Genomic DNA, 18951 nt, shown 5'->3' with positions numbered 1-18951 from the left:
TTCCTCAATTGAAAACAGAGGTAACAATTACTTTGTAGATTCTGCAGGGAGAGCTTGAATATTCTGAAGATCACATGACTTACTCTCTGCTAAATTCTTGAACCGGTGCCTAGACATAAAGGACCTTAAATTTGAAAAGTTATTTAATGACCCCTTACACCCACTATGTGCCAATTACTCTTCTAAATGCTTTAAACATATTAATTTGTTTAATGCACTAACAATCTGACAAGAGAGGGTTGTCCCCATTTTACAAATGAGGGAACTGAGATACAGGCAGATTGCTCGACAGCTAGCCAGCAGCCTTAGAGGCCATGCCCCAAGACACTCACTCTGGTGCTCCCACCCTCTAAGTTTCTTTGTCCCCAGAGCAAGGGTTCTTGTATTCAGCACAGAGATATCAGAAGAATCAGGAACATAGTATAACCAAAGAGACATTGATAAAAAGGTCCCTGCCAGGCTGGCTGGCTCCTTGGGTCCATACATGTAGACAAGTCATAAATAGCAGGCTCCTGGGTGATAAACATACCTGAGCATTACTCTGCCAACAGCCAGGAGGCAGAGAGCTTGTTTGGATGGGTTCTCTGTGAATCCTACACTCTGAACTAGCTTATGCCTCAGCCTGGTAGAGGAAAACACGGGAGCCAGGAAGACCTCAAATCCAGTTTGAATCCTCATTTATCACCCAGGCAATCCTCTGCTCTGACCTATGAGCTGCTGAATTATTATATTTGAGTATAAACATGACAAAATGAGAAATGGAAAATCAGAGAGCTTTTCCAATATTTCTGGCCTAGTGCAACCAGAATAATCTTACAGAATTCAGCATAAAAAATTTTAAGAGATAGGATTTGCTCTGATAGTTTTCTAAACCAAATTGTATCCTTTAATCAGATTTACTACGGGGATCAAGTCTTGAATGGCCAGCCTTCCACCTGCATTTCCTGTATTTATTTTCCAGCTTGCTTTCGGGATATCCTCTAGGTCTATAGGTGAAGTCTTCAGTAAAACACTGGCCCTTGATGGCTTAACATAGCTGAAGTAAATATGATCATTTCCTTCAATCTTGAAAACAGACCTAGATAATGAACATCATAGGAGAACTATTCTGTTCAATCCCTGACTTCTATTTATGTTTGAGAGATCTCTGTCAATCTCCCACAAAATTTCTCAATATTTTCAGCCAAATTTAGAAATAAGCCCAAGTTATTAAGACATTTGAGTAATTGAATGCATTAGTTATATGACCTTGGACAGGTGACTTAATCTCCTTGAGTCTTGGTTTCCCTTCTGTAAAATAGGAACAGTGGGATAAATTAAATGACATAGACAACACTAAGAGGCCTACAATTAATATTAGCTATTACTGTTGTTGCTTCTGCTGGTGATTTAGAGTAAATATTTTCAAAGTACCCAAAACCAACTTTAATACTACTAATAAACATTGGTTATTCCCACTATTATATATCAACAATTCTTCTTATTTCCTTCTGATTCATTTGGATCCTACCAGAGAGAGTTCCTAATTTTCTAGGTTTATTGGTTTTTTGCACTAGATCCCTTGAGATGCCAAATAGTGAGGTCTCAGCACCAAGGCCTGGAATGCATAATAAATGACCCTGGGAGGAGGAAGCTGGGAGCTGTCCAAGTGCTGAATTGCCTATGACAGCCCAGTCTTCTGGGGCTTTGTAGATTCTCTTTGACTTGCTGCAGTCTCTGGTCCAGCTGCTGCCTATGGAGAGGCCATATCGGGGCCATGGGAAGCCACCATGCTGTGGTGTAAAGCGCCTTTGTAGATTATTTACTCCACGGGTTGTCAAAACTTCCCAGGATCAGCTGATGATGTACATGGGTGTAGCTGCCTGGGCATAAGCAATCATGGTTGAGGCACATGTGGCCTTGAGACCTCACACACCTCCCATCTGAGAAGCACAGAGTTGCCCATTTTATGTGGATTGGTGCTTTATGCAGAGTGGATCTGGGTCTCCATTAAGATTCCAGGAGTCCAGATTCTATGTGGAACTTCTCTATTTTAAAATGTTAATAATTACCTTCATTTTTATGATGCTGTACCAAATTAAATATAAACATTTGCCAGTTTTTAAATTTTCTTTTGCATTGAGTTTGGTGCTTCCCAATGATCCTTCTGCTACAAGAGTATATGCTGTGTAGAAACCTATCCATCTGGCTCACTGATGTATCTCAGGAGCAGTGCCTGGCTCAGAGTGGGCATCCAATATTGCTATCTTTCCCGAGTGAAGGAGTCAATGAGATTCACCTAAGTCAATGAGATTCACCTACGTTCACCTAGGAAGAGAAATTCTTGGCATGAGTCAGAAAGGGTGAGGCCAGGTTACTTGAGATTTAAGGTGGATCATGGGAAAGCATCAAGGTGAAAATCCAGAAGTCAAGGGGTTGAGGAGGAGCCATGTTGAAGAAAATAAAGGTGCTTCACTGGAGCTAAGCCTTGCTTCAAAGGGCTGTCTTGAGTATCAAGCACCCATGCCTTAGGTCCCTGGAAGAACAGGGGCATGCATTTAGCTCCTTCATTTAGCACTTAAACCTGAGGGGCCAACCTCGGTAAAGCCAGGGTGTAGGTCTGAGTGCACCACCAACTGGCTTGAGTGACACTGCTGGCGGCACTTGAGTTTTCTGGGCCCATTTCCTCATCTGTATAAACGGCCATTATCCCACCTACTTTATCAGCTTGGCAGCCAGAACTGAGAATTAAAAGAGATGATGTTTTCAAAGCCTCTTTCTCAGTACACAAAAAGATCTTAAATGGGATCCGCATCATGTTTGTCATTATTAATAATACCTCAGCATCTAATCCCTCATTGATAAAAATGAGAGGGTTAGATCATTTTTTCAGACCTAATTCGGCTAGAAAATGTCTTGGCAGAGGCCATGATAAGACCACCACGCTGTCCCCAGTGAGCATAAGAGCGAATCTGAGCAGTCCTCCTCACGAGCTCCTGCTCTCCAGACGTCAAAGGCAGAGAAACTGCCCCAAACGTCATAAGGAATTTCAGTATGTTTGTTTATTTTTGTGTTTGCTATATTTCAAAATTTCTAGAGCTCCATTTGAGTCAGACATTCAACTACCCTTATCTAAAGAGTCAAAGAGACCCGTTGAAATAGATCCTTACAGTACTTCACCATCAGCGAGTTTCCTTGGCAGTGGTATTCCCAGGGCATCCATGGGAAAGAGGAGGGTGAACAAATCGTAAGCAGGTTCTGGGGCGTCTCCCTAAGGTCCCAGCCATGTATCAGACTGATAAACAAGACTCGGGAAGGAGTGGAATTTCAACCAGACAACTCTGTGTATAAAGAGAAAGGTTATCTCTTCTCTTGGGATGGGTAGAGCCAAATGGTTTCCATCAGGATCTGCAGAGCTCTATAAACTTCAACGGCACATTCCAACTCTCCCCGCACACTAATGAAACTGTGCAAGTACAGTTGTCCTTTGAATGTTTGTGCCTGGAGTTATGACCTGTTTCAAATGACAGGGAAGTGGAGACAACATGTTAATGGTTATGAATGCATTTAGCAAGAAGCCTTGGTGTCTAATGAGAGTGGAGAAGGCACTGCAATTGAGGAACAATTTACTACCGAGAAATCAATTTGGAAATTCTATACAAGATTATCACCCATTAAATTGTCTTTCTTCAAAACTGCGGGCCCTAAAATGGTGCTTCTGGACAAGGAATTTTACAAACAATAAATGCTAATTAAGTAATCTATTCAAATGGGTTGATTGAAAGAATTAACAAAAAAAAAAAAAAGAAAAGTACCTCCTGGGAAAAAAATCTCAGTGCTCTGCTACATTGCTGCAGCTTCTGCAACTAAATTTTACCCTCCTTTCTTTATTGAAAACTTATGGGCCCTGGGCAATGAACTAGACCACTCCAGATTTCCATCATCTTTACATCTAATGGGTACAATACAGTGTGGCCAAATGCACATGCGCATGCGCATACACACACTCCACCACACTTATAGTGTCATGCAAAGAATCATTTATGACATAATATAAGTTTAAGTGGCCATTGTTACTCATTGCAGTAGTTATTTGAGGAGAATTTACATAAGACCCTAGGAAAACACCTAAGTGTTCACTCAGACACCCACATACTTACACATACATTACAAGGTGAAGTTGTCTGTGACTATATATTTGAGATTCTTTGCAAGTAGAGCAATAATACTGAAAGCTAACAGATAACAAGATATATATAAATATATATCCACCCTTCCTCAGAGGGTATATTTCCTGATCAAAAACAAATAAACAAAAGGCCTTGGAGCAGAAGATAAACTAACCCCTCTCCTTTTCTCATATCCAGGGGCTGACACATCCCCAAGAGACTCTGAGCAGACACCATGTTCTAGAAGGTGCCTTGACTGCTCTGCAGCAGGACACGCCTGGGTAGTCGGAGGTCAGAGGTCTTGCATGATAACTTCCTTCTAGAGAAGACAGTTTCAATCCAGAGACATCATGGAAATGAAGGCAGACAGGCATACTAGCCCACAGGAATTCAGGAGTGAAGATGGTGGAAACTCATCTTCTCTAAGAGTTGATTAGAAAACTCTTTCCTCCCATGGAACCCATGGATATGAGTTGTTGACCACTCACCATGGTTTCCCACAGTCAGACAAATGGATTAGAGTCAATTTTTACCATTTGTGTGGCACCAACTTCTGGGCTAATTATAGGAAACTTTAATATTGTGCCCTTTAACTTGAACACAGACAGAAGAGAATTGAATATGAGCATTGATTTAACATCGTGTGAAATTAAGCCTGAAGGGCATTATGTCCTCATAAAGCATAATTACTCCTAAAGTTTTATCTCAAATTGTCTCAGAGGAACTCACCAGCATGTAATAAACACACTTGGAAAAATGTCACTGGCCACATTAAACGCCCCCCGGTCTGGATGCGGAGGGCAGTTTGATGCATAGCTTAGTGGGAACGACTCTTGGTTGAAAGTTGCATTGGCTCCATGTCTTTGGTGGAAGTGCAGAGGGGGGTCCCCGACAGGCTGCAGTTGTAAGAGATGGGATGTGTACAGAATCTGCCTCGCAGCCTTGACGAGGGTCTGAGAAAGCATGCAACTCCTGAATTAATAATCATGTTTTTTTCCTAATCCCCTGTTTTCAAGCATAGCACATACCTGACCTGTTAAATAAATTAACAGATCAGGGGCCATTGTGTCAGTAAAAAAAATAAAAGTGAAATGAAAACACTAATGAAGAAATAAGCCCAGAAAAGAAATTAGATTGCTGAGATGTAGCAGGCAGAACTTGAGCTGCCCGTTAGTCAATGAGCATCAATGAACGTAGAAATACTTTTCCTGGGTGCCTGGGAGGACCCCCAGGGTTTTGCCTGCCATTCTCACCTCTGATGACTAACAGTCCATGAATATGAAGGGCTCAGAGGGCCAGGATGTCTCCCAGGGGACAGCTGGTACAGCCAGCCTGGGTGTTAAAGCAGATGGGCGAGCTGGAAGGAGACTGTTGGTAGAGAGGGACTGGAAACAGTAGCCTTTCCAGAAACAGGAGAGACTCCTGCCATTTCTCTGGAATGCCGTGGCCTAAAAGCATCACGGTCACCAGTCCAGATTGCCCCAGGAGCCCACTGGAAATTGCCTCCCTGCTTTCCTCAGTTTTGTCACTGAAGGTAAAGGGGGTCCTTTGGGGAATGTCCGTGCCACACCTTCTTTGCATTATCTGCTGTGAACCCTGCATGCTGCTCTCACTTGGAGCTAAACACTCAGTGCTGTGACCCTCAGAGGACTAGGAACCGGGGAACGATGCTGAAAACACACCAGTGAGGCTTTGAGAATCAGGCTGAGGAAGGTAAGCGCGTCTCCAGCCACAGGCGGCACAATCAATCTGCTGATCTTTTTTAAAAAGTTAAAGGAGTAAGCAATAAATCAACGGTGAGGGGTAGGTCCTTTGCCATTGAACTGTCTTGAGGTGTAATTTTAAATGACTTTGCATGACCTTGCTTATGTGGAATTTCAAGGCTCAAAAGAAATTTTCCTCGCAGATGCATGCTTGGAAAAATGTCCTGCTTCTTTTCAGACTGCCACGTCTAACCATTAAATGCCTGGCTGGTGACTCTCTTCTCTCCTGTAAATGGCTTGGGATATGGACGTGGGATTTCAGTCTTCTAGAACTGAGAAAGCCATCTGGGCCAGGGATGTGTGTGTCTGGAACATATGGTTCAGCCACCTGCAGGCCACAGATAGGGAAAGGAGCCTGGCTTTGGTGCCATTATGGGTAAGCCTTAAGTGCCATCAGGGCTATTCCAAAGCAATCCTGTTGCAAGAGCCAAGAGAAAGGCACTCTGGTGACCTGCAGAGTCCTTAAAGGGACAATGCTGGTGCTCAGGTGAGTGGCATTTAGAGGCTGCAGCTGCAGAGCTCCTAGTGTGACTAAGGAGCAGAGGCTGTGAGGATCAGGCCCAAGGGCAGGACAAGGGACATTCAGCTCCCACTACCACATGTCCACTCAGATCATCCCTAAAGTTCCAGATCCGTACGATAGCCATCTGTGTAAGTGATGACTTGAAGTGTACTCGATTCAAAGTGACATTGACTTTGGAATACAATCAAAGTTCTTATTTTTATTGCAGACTCATGGTATGGAGCCAAGTACATGTAGACGGTGAGAGGACAGATTCCACTTTGAATCTGTGCTCTGCTACTTAGAAGATGCATGTGTTAGTCAAGTAGCTAAACCTCAGTTGCTTTTACCCATTAAATGGGGATAACAGTACCACCTTGCCTGGCTGTCATAAGAATTAGTGGAAGACTATTCCCAGTCTGACACCTGACTGAGAGCAGGTCCATAACGAATATTTAGACCTTCTTCCTTAAAAAAGCAAAAAGCTTACTGGATCTTTGCCTTTTGTTCTTTTTTTTTTTCATTACAAATTGAATAGTACCTTCCTGGACACTCTGAAATATTACCTATCCCAGTGGTTTTATTACCTTACTTTAGTCACTCTCAGCAAGGGCTGGTGAATAGTGGAAAATTTTCTGCACCATCCTCTATGACACTTGGCTACTGGCACCTGAAATGTGGAGAGTATGACCCAGGAACTGAATTTTAATTGTACTGAATTTTAGTGAATTGAAATGTAACTGGTGTCCTGTGGTTCATGGCTTATGTACTGGTAGAACATCATGTATGAGCCCTGATAACGAATATGCAGATTTACTAAAGGCAAGGAAATTACCCACAGACTCCCTAACATTGGCAGCAGCTTTCAAGGCAGATGGACCAGCTCCCATTCACCTCAGGGACTGCAAAAGAAACTGCCCCAGACAGCGCATGCTCAGCCAAAGCCAAGTTCTGTAAACTTGAACAAGTTGCCGAATTGTTCTCAACTTCTTTTCTTACCTGTACAATGGGATAATGCCTTACGGTTGTTTTTAAGGTGGAATGAAACAACAGATGTCCAGATGTCCTATAAAACGAGGGAAATGGCAAACATAGCTCACTGCATTCTTAGTTTTGCAACATTTATCATGATGCCATCTTGTTGCCTGTCTTTATGGAGGGACAAATATACTACCCAGGATCCTATCTGTGCTTTAAGAGTTTTCCCCCAGAGGGTCGAAGTCTGTTTGTGTCCATTGCTCTATTTGACCAATCCCTAGCCTATCCTGTCATTCGGAGATTTTGTTCAGAAAACCAAACATCTGATTTGGGGATCCAGTTCAAACCATCAAGCACAGGAAAGCATATGCGTACAGCACACACGAGCACGCCTATTATGTACGTGAGGATTCAAACTGGTATTTGCAAATAGCATGAGAACCACATGTGCTCATATACTTTATTGATTTGCCTCAGCTGTTAAAAATGCCATAATAAATCTGGTTGCTAGAAAAGGCCCTGCTATAAAAATAAAGTCCAGTTTAAATTAAAGGCGAAGCTATTAACATTTGTCCTGCAGCCTGTAAGACTCTAATGAGTTCCCTTCTGGCATCAGTGAACTTGAACCCAGCTGAAAAGGGGCTGTAAACTCTACTGGGGTTTCTCTTGCTCTGTGTTCATCGAAAGCTCTTTCTGGAAATGGATTGATCTAAATTGCTCTATCAAAGCTTCTAGATGAAGACAGAGTGAGAGAGAAGGTAAATACAACTCTTCAATGGAGATCAGGACTATTTCATAAAGTGCAAAATGTTTCAGCAAGAAGAACCTGCTCAAGAGATTTAACTGATGGAGTTTCTCCCCCTGGGCTCTATGGATACTGTGGGCTGGGCAATCCCTTGCTGTAGAGGACTGTCTTGTGTATTAGGAATTTATAACATGGTTGTCTCTCCTTGGAAAATGCCAGTGAACTCCCTCCCCCAGCTGTGATAACCAAAGATGTCCTCAGATTTCCCAAGACATCCCCTGGTGAAGATGAGGATTGGCCCTGGTTGGAAACCACAGGTCTGTGAAAGTCACACTTGATTCACGTCCCCCTTTGCCATTTTTCAGGTGTGTTATCATGAGCAAGGATTTGACTTCTCAGAGCCTCAATTTCCTTGTCGGTAAAATAGAGATAATTGTACTTTCAGGGGTACTAGGTTTTTAATTTTTTTTTCCTGAGGTTTACTAGGTTTACTAGGTTTTTTTTTTTTTTTTTAATTAGATAATGCAGGTAAAACATTTACCATGATGTCTGGCAACTAGTCTTCTCTAAGTGGCAGTTATCATTATCACTAACTATTATGACTTTCTAAAATGTTCCAAGCAAACGAGCTTCGAATTCTAGATGCTTCTCTGCATGAGCCCAATCATCAGGCACTTAATCCAAACCGAGTAACCAGAGAGGTAGAACGGGCCAGAGACTCTTGCCCAAAGCTCCGGGAAATGAGGGCTCCTGCCTTCAGATAAATCAGGGCTCTTCTCCTGGAACAAGGCGTATTGATGCAACCCAGGCACTTTGCTGTATCTTCAATGGCACCCAGAAGAGGTGCAAAGCAAATGTAAAATTGAGGTGCCTGTCCAGAGGTAAAACTCCATTTCTCTAGTGACCACAGCCCCTTGGCACACATCAGATGTGGGTCCCAGTTGCATCTCAGACTCCATCTTTTGCTTCACAAAACCTCACATTTCCATCGGTCATCTTTCCATCTGCAGGACTGTGACAGATCGTAAGTGCAGAGAGGGAAGGGACTCTGCTCTGTTCCCTCTTGTGTTCCTAGTCACTAAGACAGTGCCAGCCTCAGAAAAGGACTTAATAAATATTTATTGAATGATGGTATTTCCAGAGGGAAACAGCATTTGCTTTCTCAGCAGCTGAGCACTGGGTTTGTGCACAGGGCCAGGAAAGAGCCACCGTGCAGGCTTTCTCCTTCAGGACCCAACTGCACTGTAGTCTTAACAGACCTGACATTTAGGGTGCTGCTCAGTTCTTTCTGACAGCAAACCAAGGAGGCCAGGAAGGGTTCTTTCTTGTTGGTGTGATTTGGGTTTTGGTGACTAGCTCGTCCCAACTCCGACACTTGCATAGGTTCATGACTTTGGACAAGTGGATTCTTTACTATAAACTAGGTTTCCTCCTGTCAGAAGTGTGGGTGAGAGTACCAACTCCCAAGGCTGAGGTTATAATTGACATGATGGTTATCTGGGGGTAATAATACTTCTGAGTGTGCAAACACTGCCTTGGGTCACCCTTTGAATGGTTCTATTGAATGAGTACTTGACAAGACGAGGAAAATGAGGGTTTCTTAGCAAATGTCAAAGCCTATGCTGGACATCAGAACTTGTGACTCTGCAGGCCCCATGCACAGTCCCTGGCACATGGGAGTCACCGAGGGTTTACTGAAGAAATGAATAAATGGATGAAGAGAAGGTTAAGCTCAGGACTGCTCGGTAATACTTGGTGTGAGAAAAATGTCTCCCTGCTCATTGACAGTTAGCAACCTTCTACTTCCAACCCTCCAACATCTGCTGAAATATTTCAGACTTTGTATAAGAGAACAGTTTTTAGGTAACGTGGGATAGAGGCTTTCTGAAGACATATTAGACACACAGTCATCCCTGGTACCCACAGGGCATCACTTCCAGGCCACCCTGGGGTTCCAAAACCCTTGTATAATAGGACACAGTGCTTACCTGGAGGCTATCACACCCTGTTTATTTTAATCATCTCTAGATGACTCACAATGCCTAATACAGTGTAAGTGTTTTGTAGTTGTCACATTGTATAGTTTAGGGAATGATGACGACTAAAAAACAAAAGGCTTGGCATTCTCAGTACAGACACAATCTATTTTTCTGAATATTTTTGATCTACTGTCTGTCATGTTTGCAGGTGTGAAAACTTGGATCTGGGCAGCAACTGTAGTCAGGTTAAGAGAGTTGACATTAGGGAATCAGTTTGACCCTTTGGATGAAGGTTAGGCATCCTTTTGTCTGAAAGTAAGAAATTCTTGTTGCTATAGTTGCCCCCAAATATTCTCAATTTGTTCAGGTCCACAAAGGACAGGGGAGCAGGTACAGCCAGGTGAGCAGAGAAGATGGGTGGTAGGAATTCCTGGATGCAGATGCAGTCATTTTCCCTCCTGCTCCCACGGATGCACATAATAGGTCTCACCTGCATGACCCTTGCCCACCCCACCTGTCCTTTATTTCAGTTAGATACCAAACATCATACAGGCCTATGTGCAGGGCGGGATGGGTGAATCCCATTACCTGGAAGGACCAGGGGCATTTCATCACCTCCCCCTACCACAGGCTGCCATCTCCCAACATGCTTTTTGACTGGCAGCCTTGAGCTATTCATTTTTGGGATCCAGTTCGAAATCAGTTTTTTTTTTGCAGAAAGGAAAACTCATAGGTGGCAAAGGAGAAGCTTTCAGATGTGTTTTTTTGCCCTTGATTTAAAAAAAAAATTTTTAAATCAGTTACCAACTAATTGAAAGTTGGGATATTTAATACTAAATTCTAGCTTCTTCCAAAAAAAAAAAAAATCACTGCCTCTAATAGTATTGGGTCTATATTTTATTCAACAATGGGGCCTGAAGTCAACTGGCAACTGTCTGCTTTATAGCATTTTTCTCTGCCTATCTTGACCCCAGTTTGCTTTACCCACTGATGTTACCCTGAAGATACTTGAGTTCATAAACCTATTAAGCCCAATATTAAAAAAAAATCTATGTCTCAGCACCTGTACTTACTGAGCACTCTGCATGACCTCATTTAATTCTGACCCCAATGAGAGGGTAATGACTAGTGTCTTCCTTTTGCAAATGAGCAACTGAGGCTCCCAGGGATTCTGGAGCTTGTTCGAGGTCACACAGCTGGAAGGTGGTGGAGCTGGATCTCCATTTGGGTCTGCCTGGCTCCAGAGGCCGGTTCCTTCCCTCACACTGCACCACTTCTGTTGGGGGACTACGCAAAGCTGCTGTGGCGCTCTGTGCAGGCTCCCACACAGAGGTGGCCCTTATTAGGAATGATTTGGGGATTAAGAAACCCATAAATTAGCTCCACCCAGCGTTGCTGATGGAAAGTCCTGCACAGCCAATACTGTTCACTCCCAGTGAGTCGCAGCAACTTCCAGCCCATCTGACCATAACTGTCCATCTAAATGAGGGCCCTTCTTAATTAACTAAGAGACCCTAGAGGGTCTCTAGGGGCCCCGAAGTCTCCAGCAACCTAAAGGCCCACGATCGACCTCCATCTCTGCCAGCCCCTTCCCACCTCCCTCCTGCAGGCTTTGGAGAGATGCCCACCCACACCCTCCCCGACTCCCATGACAGGGAAGCTGCTCAGAAACGAGCCCAAGGAGAGGCGGCAGACATCCCATAGGAAGGCAAGCAGAGGGGCACAGAAAGACACGGAGCAAGTGTCTCTGAAATGAAATGCACCAGTAGAGCCTGGCCCAGCTCTTTGGAAAGCCCATCAGGGATGGAGAAGGGACAGCTTCCATTAAGGCTCGGGGGAAAGCCCTCTTAGAGCCAAACTAAACCACTTTGGGGGACCAGATCATCAGACTTCTTGCCAAGAACCAGGCCAGCTCATCACTTTAGCCCAAGATAGTTCAAAGAACCAGAGTGTTCCAAAGAAACAACCACCCTCTCCCCTCCCACAGCTCCCGCTGCCCCAGGGCCAGGTCCCAACCTCTAGTGAGAGGACTTGGCCCCAGGTGTGTTCTGTCCAGATTGGCTTCTTTCCACCCGTGCTCCCCCTCCAGCAAGGCCACCCTCCCAGCAGTGCCTCAAAAGAGCCTTGTCTTCTCTGATCTCCACACCTGGAGGACAGGTCCCCACTGCTGCCTGAGTCAGTTCCCTTCCTGCACCTCCTCACTCTGTCAGTCAGAAGGCCAGTCCTGCCCACCTGCCCCCTCTGCTAGATGCCCTTCTGCTGCCCCCACACCACCACAAAAGGTACTGGCAGGCCTGCTGTGCCCGGGGGCTCCCACAGTTCCCGGCTTCCTCAGGTGGGACTTACCACACTATGGTTAGGTGAAGCCTTTCTTTATGCCCCCCCCCATAAACACACACCATGGGCTCTGAAGGAATGTTCCAGATCACTGCTGCCTTCCCAGTGACCATCCTCATTCCTACAGATGAAGGATTTAAGGAAGGAGTGCATAAACAGGAAAAGAGGTCCCCACTGTAAAACCTTCAGTGTCACACTGGAAACCTGGGCTCCCAGGTGACCTCATACAGGTGGCCTTGTACAACCTCAGCAACATCTGTCCCACAGAGTAGTTGAGACTCAGGATATTCTACTTGTCTCTACTGGTCAAGACCCTCCCCTCCAAGGCCTTTGTGACCTGCAGCCTCTTGCTACAGAATGACACAGTAGCTAAGGACAGGAACATTGGAGGACAAGTCCCTGAGCTAACACCCCTGCTGTGCTAGCTACTACTGTGTGAGCCTGGCAAAGGCACTCAACTTCTCTGTGCCTTGGCTTCCTAAAGGGGGTTCCATTGCAAGTGCTCAGTGGTGTTGGTTATTGTCATGCCTCTTGGATCCTTCTTGGACTAAGTGGTCCTTCCCCTCCTGCCCGGGCTTTGGTGTTCTCAGTGTGTTGTGGTGTTTCTGAGGTGGTTTAGTCCCTGCAAGTGAAGACTGACCTCTTTGTATCTGGGTTCCCTGTGGCTCCTCTGGCACAGAGAGATGGAGAACCAGGTGGTTAGACTGACTGGGCATCTAGGTGGTCCCTTTTTTTGGAAGGGCAGTCTCTTAGATGGCAGGGTGTGTATCACCCTGTTCCAAACTTGAGGGTAGGAGATGACTTTACTGTCCCCTGATCTACTCACTCTGGCAAACTGGCCAGACACAGAGAAAAGGGGGGGTGTTCCTTCTACTCCAAAAGTTGTAAGCAAACATGGCGGTCACATCATAACACGTGACTGAGGGTCCAGAAAATACCTCCAGGTGTCTGCAGCAAAGCTATTTGAAGCCATTGGTCTCAGTAACTGCAAGTGCTGCTGTCCAAGTCAGCTCCCACCAAACTAATGTCCTCCCTCTGCCTCGTCCACCTCAGCACCACCTGGATGACTAATGCTTTTGCCCAGTTCACCCACAGCATTTTTAATCTATTCAGTTCTCACCACCTTCAGTGCTACCACCTGGTCCTGTGCACCAGTGCTCACCTCTAAGGCACCTCACTGGTCATGCTCCTTCCACTTCACCCCTGTCCAGTCCCTTTTAATCAGGACAATCAGAAAAAAAATCATTTCATAGAACAAATGGACTCTGTCTCTCCCTTCCTCCCTCCCCTTACCCCACCCCCTGACCCACCACACTCCATTTGGCTTAAAACTCTTGAAGTCATCATGTTTTCAGAATCAACCAAAAGACAAATGTGGCCTTTGGGACCGCTATCGCTGACCTGGCAGCCTCTTCGGGGCCAACTCTGGCCTGTTCTCTGGGCTCCAGCCATGATTGCTGGCCTTTCATTAGCTGTTACGAAGGCCAAGTGCCTTTTCTGCCTGGGGCCAGTGTCCACAGTGTCCTCTGGCCTGGAACATTATCTTCTCATGTTCTCCCTGCACCCGGCCAAGTCCACAGTGCCTCTGAGTCCAAGTGTCACTTCCCCCACACCACCAACACATATTAGGTTTCCCCATTATTTTCTCATAGGATTCCTTTGTTTTGGTCACAACACTTAGCACATTTTACAATTGCATGTTCGTTATTTGTGTGTTTATTTGCTAACTATTGACTTCTACCAGGAATTAAGTTCCAATGGGTGGCACCACAGCAGGTTGGTATACCAGTTGTACCCAGTGCTAGGCCTTGTAGACTCCTGATCAATGTTGGCTTGGTTTTGTTTGCTGCTTTACTGAAATCCAATTCCAGACCAAGTTTTATCTGAATCTCGGTGAGAAGAAGAAATATATTTTCTTTTTCTCACCACCAAGAATCTCTGGTGATTTTCCTCTCCCCCACAACTTCGTATACCAAAAGAGAGGGATGAGATTTACATATGAAGCCATAACGGGCCTAATCCATTGCCCTACTCATCAAAAAGGCATGCAGTACTGCTGATCAAAGTTTCCACTTGGCATCAGCAGACCAAGGAGATAATACTCTTAATGTAATTACATCCAAATGCTAGGAGACGTGATATTTAAGTTTGCTTCACAAATGCACTGCTCACCTAAGCTTTAAGATGTTGGAAGTAACTCCAGGGCATCTCCTTCATCCCTGCCTCCTGCCAGCCAGTCTTTGCTGCCGTTTGCCACTTCCCCTGGCCCCACCACAACAGCCAGGTTCATGTGGAAGGAAGAGCTTTCATTTCTCTGTCTGGACCCAGACATAACCTTCCTTGTGACTGAACTATTTGAACTCCCACTCGTCCTAGAAACCAGGCTCAGATGTGTCCTCCACCAGGAAGCACTTCCTGACTTTACAACAGGTTGGGGCCCCCAAACTCTGGATTTCCACAGGACCCCAACCTTGCTAAGCGCGTGCAGGTTTCCTCGCTGACTCTTACTCCCCCGCCTCATTCCCTCACTCCTGACGCCTGCGAGTTTGGGCTTGACCCACAGCGGATGCTTGACAGAAGTACATGGGAAGGAAAGAAAAGAAAGGAGGAATGCAAGAATGGAAAGAAGGAAGTAGGGAGGGAGGGAAAAGGCAGTTTGTGGCTTTGGTGTTAGGAAGAGAAATAGGAAATTCTGTGAGAGTCTCGTGGTCTTGGTGGAGAGAGATGACACAAGTGAAAATCAATAGTGATTATAGTATATGATTAGGGCAGATGCCTGATAGCATTAATTAGGGCTATAAGATCCACAAAGAAGGTAAAAATAAAAACTTCTGCAATAAAAAAAGAAAAAAGCCATGAGCTGAGCCCTGGGAAAAGCCATTTGCTAGACAGTCTTTCTGCATCAACACGAACACGAAGGAACGCTGTGCCCTCACCTCTGACAGCAATATCTCCCTCCAACACAATGTGCTTTGTGACGAGGTCTGTTTCCAGGACACTAATACCAAACTAAAGCAATCCAATGCCAAGGAGCTGCCCAGAGCTTCTGCAAACCTGAGTCTCCAAGCAGCTCTGCACAGCACACAACAAAAATTCATATTATCCAAGATTGATCTTTTGGCCTTGCTATCCTCAGTTCCACCGGGGGAAGGCAAGACTGAAATGCCAAGGCCCATTTCTGACATGCAGTGTCAATTTGGTGCTGATTGGGCGCCTGAGTTCTGAGTTGTGGACTGGCTCCCCCTCCGTGGTCTCATTGTAGGTAGGTAGCTAGCTCTGCATGGACAGCGGAGGAAGTCTGGCCCCATTTCACAGAGAGTGAACTAGAAGACTCAGGCAGGATGGCAGGGACTCGCAGGATCTAAGACTCTTGCTCTGCCTGATGAGCCATGCTGTGTGGGCATGGTCAAGGGCAGGGTAAGCTTTGCTTCAGTCGAACTTACTTGAGATCAACGGTCACTTTGTCACCACCCTCCACATTGCTAAAAATTTTTTGAGCTCTTGCTAAATGCTTAGCACCACGTCTCACATCTTTGAATCACACATCATCCATTTGTGGCAGGTTCCTTTTATCTCTCATCATGTACCTTATGTAGTAGGAAACAAGGCTCAGAGAGTTGACAACATTCACCCAAACCAGATTTGAACCCAGACGGATTCTGCTCCATGGTCTGAGCTCATAGCCACCGGCTGCTGCTGTTGAAACCACCACTCTGCCACTTAAGTTTCTGTCTGGCCTTCTAACTTCCTGTTTCACTTAGGGCTCAGCACGCATGGGCCTTGTCTTCTTTCTGTTCAGGTAAATAAAATTTTATTGGAACATCACCGGGCTCGATCATTTATGTGTCATTCACAGCTCTTTTGATACTACAGTGGGCAGAGTTAAGTAGTTGGGTCAGAGACCACAAGGTCTAAAAATCTGCAAATATTTGTTACCTAACCCTTGATGGAAATAGCTGCTGACTCCTGATAGAGTAGTTAAGACAGACACTGTGCTAAGAGCCTAATTGTCATTATCTTATTTTATGCATACTGCAATCCTGTGTGTGTGTGTGTATGTGTATGTGTGCGCGCGCGCACGTGCGTGCATGTGTGCATGCAGAGGGAATTCTGTCAATCCTGTCAATCCCATTTTGAAGATAACAAACCTGAGGCTCAAAGTATTGCAATACCTTGACCAAGGTCGCAATTAAGTAGACAACAGAGCTGGAATTCAGATCCCAGCAGGCAGGTGCCAGAGCCTGTGCTCCTGATCACCTGGCACTCCTGTCTGCTATGGGCCCAGCACTGTGACGCTGAGAAGCTGTGGCCCTGACCAAGAAGAGCTCCCTGGGGCTGATGGCTGGGATGGAGGAGAGCTGGGGCAGGCCTGCAGAAGCCCAGTGCCAACTTGTCCAGGTACCCTTGGCTGACGCCAGTCTCAGAAGGTGCTGAAGCAGCTGGGGCAGCAGAGGAAAAGCCATAAGGAAAGGTCAGGCGCAGGTGCCACAGCTCCCTGTGTCGAGGGGAACTTCCTCCAAGCCATTGACAACCTCTTGGCCACTTTATTCCTCAGTGTTCCTCGTTGTAAATAATCATCTTTAAAAGTGGCTTGGCTGCTCTAGGAGCCTGCTCCTGGACTCTGTAAGGCACATTGCGCTCAGTTGGTCATCCACAGTCAGGTGAGGACAGTGTGTCCCTTCCCATGAGGGTCCTCTTCTGTTACAACCTGGGGAACCTGAGCATGACCTGGAGGGAGGAGCCCTCTCTGTGCTCCCTGACAATACAGTGAGCTCTGGGTGGCCTGAGGGTGGCCTTCTCGACAGGCACATGCACAGACAGGGAGCTCCCAACCACAGGGCAGGGGTGGTCTCCTCCAAGTCTGGGGAATTCCTGCTAGAACTCAAGTTGCATCTTTGAGGCACCTGGCCATGGGCTATGGTTCTGTCCTTGGAAAGGCCACAGGACAACCTGACTTCCCACTTGATGTTGCAGGGGAGGCTTCAGTGGACCACCACGTCTTTCCTGCCGTCAACCTTCTCGGGGTTAAAAAACTCAAATTCCATCAACAACTTTTACTGTGATTCCTTTTAAATCCCTTTAGAATTCTCAGAGTTGAGGCCTAAAATTTCAGATCTGCCAAAAAATTCAAAGTGAATGCTCTTTTGATTAAAGACCTCTTAGAGCTATGAAACCTTGTGACTCATGAGAAAATAATACACTAAGTATTATATCCCAGAACTAAGTAGTGATAAGGATATGTTCTATTAAATTTCCCTTTTCTCCTTGGTTTACTAGGAAGCTCATACCAAAGCTCATTTTTGGTGTTTCTCCACTCATCTAACTTCATTTTTTTATTTCCTATTTCAGTCATATACTCATCACTTTGGGTTTTATAGTTCCTGTGTTTTATCCATTTATATGTGATCAATGAATCCCCACACCCACGGTGTGTGGAGGCAAGAAAGGTACCATTAATACTTCTGCTTCACAGATGAGAGTTTTGAGTGGGGACTGGTGAAGGACAGGCATCTTTGTTGGTTCTCACACTTTCATGCTCAGAACGATGGTGCTGCCAATAGTAATGATTGCAGGAGCCAAAGTTTATTAAGTGATTCCTGCCTGACAGGCCCTTTCCTGAATGCTTTACAAGTGTGTCACCTCGTGTCAACCTTCTAAAGTGATATCATTAGCTAGGTATTAGGCAGGGGAAATCGAAGCACAGAGGGGTGAGTAATTTAGCCTCCATCTAAGATGCAGAAAATGGCAGAGCCAGCCTTGACACCTAGGAGTCTGGCCTCAGAAAGATGCTTCCTTGCACTGTGCCACACCCCCTAAGTGACCAGACCTCTCTGAACCACTCTGCATGGGACTTAGGGGATCTTTTTTCCCACATTTTTATTGGTGCATGATAGTTGGACATATTGATGGGATTTGCTGTTCCGTATTCATACATGCACACTCTATAATACAATTTGACCAGTATCCCTCCCCAGCATTTCCTCTGACCCCTTAGTCCCTTTCCTCTACAGATCTCCCATTGATTTTTAGGAGGTCCACTCCCACCTTTGTTTTCCCTTTTCCTCTCTGGCTTCCACATATGAGGTAAAACCTTCTGAGTTTGACTTATTTCACTTAACATGAAGGTCCCTAGTTGTATCCCTTTTCCTGCAAATGCCATAAATTTCCTTTACAACTGGATAAAACTCTATTGTGTATATACACGGCATTTTCTTTATCAGCTCATCTGTTGGTAGACACCTAGGCTGGTTTCATAGTTCGGTGGTTGTGAATTCTGCTGCTCTAAACTTGGGTATGCCTGTGTCATTGTAGTATAATGACTTTAATTTAGGATAAATGCCAAGGAGTGGTATAGCTGGGTCATATGGTGGTTCCAGTCCCTATCTTTTGAGGACCCTCCAGATTGATTTCCATAATGCTTGTACTCATTTACAGTCCCACCATCAGTGTGAAAGTGTTCCTTTTTCTCCACTTCCTCTCCTCTAGCATTATTATTATT

The 18951-nt window shown here is 45.2% G+C and overlaps 2 protein-coding genes across 2 annotated transcripts in view; one reads left to right on the top strand and one right to left on the bottom strand.

The window, feature by feature from the left end:
- Window positions 1-18951, bottom strand: part of Dock2 (dedicator of cytokinesis 2) — a 406997-nt gene that overhangs the window by 162511 nt on the left and 225535 nt on the right. The gene's annotated exons all lie outside the window — the stretch shown is intronic.
- The window catches only part of Insyn2b (inhibitory synaptic factor family member 2B), a 107766-nt gene that overhangs the window by 55386 nt on the left and 33429 nt on the right, over window positions 1-18951 (top strand). The gene's annotated exons all lie outside the window — the stretch shown is intronic.

Source organism: Ictidomys tridecemlineatus, chromosome 1 (genome assembly GCF_052094955.1).
Source record: "Ictidomys tridecemlineatus isolate mIctTri1 chromosome 1, mIctTri1.hap1, whole genome shotgun sequence".
Classification (NCBI taxonomy): Eukaryota; Metazoa; Chordata; class Mammalia; order Rodentia; family Sciuridae; genus Ictidomys; species Ictidomys tridecemlineatus.
The sequence above is the reverse complement of the archived record's forward strand: the minus strand, read 5'-3'. Positions and strand labels throughout refer to the sequence as shown.